Genomic DNA, 1,495 nt, shown 5'->3' with positions numbered 1-1,495 from the left:
GCCGCTTGCAAAACAAAACGCACGTGTAAGTAATATATTTACCGTGTTTTATTATTTTGCACGAGTGCGGTAAGTCATAGCTGGGTGCTCACGATTCACGGGTCCAGCGTCGGCGTTGTGGCGCGGCAAGCGTGCACTGGTGCGGTTGAGAGGGAGGGGTGGAAACCGCGTTAAACTCGTCTCCGTAGTTAAGAGGGAGCGGCCAAAGCAATGTACAATCGTCTTTGTAGTGGAGCTGGGAGGGGCAAGGATAAGGGACGAAGACCGGGGTAACATGTCGGATGCGATCATACCAGCACTAAGGCACCGGATCCCATCAGAACTCCGAAGTTAAGCGTGCTTGGGCGAGAGTAGTACTAGTATGGGTGACCTCCTGGGAAGTCCTCGTGTTGCATTCCCTTTTTAATTTTTTTCGCGCCGCTTGCAAAACAAAACGCACGTGTAAGTAATATATTTATCGTGTTTTATTATTTTGCACGAGTGCGGTAAGTCATAGCTGGGTGCTCACGATTCACGGGTCCAGCGTCGGCGTTGTGGCGCGGCAAGCGTGCACTGGTGCGGTTGAGAGGGAGGGGTGGAAACCGTGTTAAACTCGTCTCCGTAGTTGAGAGGGAGCGGCCAAAGCAATGTACAATCGTCTTTGTAGTGGAGCTGGGAGGGGAAAGGATAAGGGACGAAGACCGGGGTAACATGTCGGATGCGATCATACCAGCACTAAAGCATCGGATCCCATCAGAACTCCGAAGTTAAGCGTGCTTGGGCGAGAGTAGTACTAGGATGGGTGACCTCCTGGGAAGTCCTCGTGTTGCATTCCCTTTTTAATTTTTTTCGCGCCGCTTGCAAAACAAAACGCACGTGTAAGTAATATATTTACCGTGTTTTATTATTTTGCACGAGTGCGGAAAGTCATAGCTGGGTGCTCATGATTCACGGGTCCAGCGTCGGCGTTGTGGCGCGGCAAGCGTGCACTGGTGCGGTTGAGAGGGAGGGGTGGAAACCGCGTTAAACTCGTCTCCGTAGTTGAGAGGGAGCGGCCAAAGCAATGTACAATCGTCTTTGTAGTGGAGCTAGGAGGGGCAAGGATAAGGGACGAAGACCGGGGTAACATGTCGGATGCGATCATACCAGCACTAAAGCACCGGATCCCATCAGAACTCCGAAGTTAAGCGTGCTTGGGCGAGAGTAGTACTAGGATGGGTGACCTCCTTGGAAGTCCTCGTGTTGCATTCCCTTTTTAATTTTTTTCGCGCCGCTTGCAAAACAAAACGCACGTGTAAGTAATATATTTACCGTGTTTTATTATTTTGCACGAGTGCGGTAAGTCATAGCTGGGTGCTCACGATTCACGGGTCCAGCGTCGGCGTTGTGGCGCGGCAAGCGTGCACTGGTGCGGTTGAGAGGGAGGGGTGGAAACCGCGTTAAACTCGTCTCCGTAGTTGAGAGGGAGCGGCCAAAGCAATGTACAATCGTCTTTGTAGTGGAGCTGGGAGGGGCA

The 1,495-nt window shown here is 51.8% G+C and overlaps 3 non-coding genes across 3 annotated transcripts; all 3 read left to right on the top strand.

The window, feature by feature from the left end:
- Positions 1 to 279: 279 nt before the first annotated feature.
- On the top strand, positions 280 to 398 carry LOC119348029. The gene has a single exon (XR_005168676.1). It is a non-coding gene; the product is annotated as a 5S ribosomal RNA (ribosomal RNA).
- Positions 399 to 695: 297 nt separating this feature from the next.
- Positions 696 to 814, top strand: LOC119348028. The gene has a single exon (XR_005168675.1). It is a non-coding gene; the product is annotated as a 5S ribosomal RNA (ribosomal RNA).
- Positions 815 to 1,111: 297 nt separating this feature from the next.
- Positions 1,112 to 1,230, top strand: LOC119348027. Its single transcript, XR_005168674.1, has one exon. It is a non-coding gene; the product is annotated as a 5S ribosomal RNA (ribosomal RNA).
- The last annotated feature ends 265 nt before the right edge of the window (positions 1,231 to 1,495 follow it).

Source organism: Triticum dicoccoides, unplaced genomic scaffold (genome assembly GCF_002162155.2).
Source record: "Triticum dicoccoides isolate Atlit2015 ecotype Zavitan unplaced genomic scaffold, WEW_v2.0 scaffold82186, whole genome shotgun sequence".
Classification (NCBI taxonomy): domain Eukaryota; kingdom Viridiplantae; phylum Streptophyta; class Magnoliopsida; order Poales; family Poaceae; genus Triticum; species Triticum dicoccoides.
This window is presented reverse-complemented; position numbering and strand designations above follow the sequence as displayed.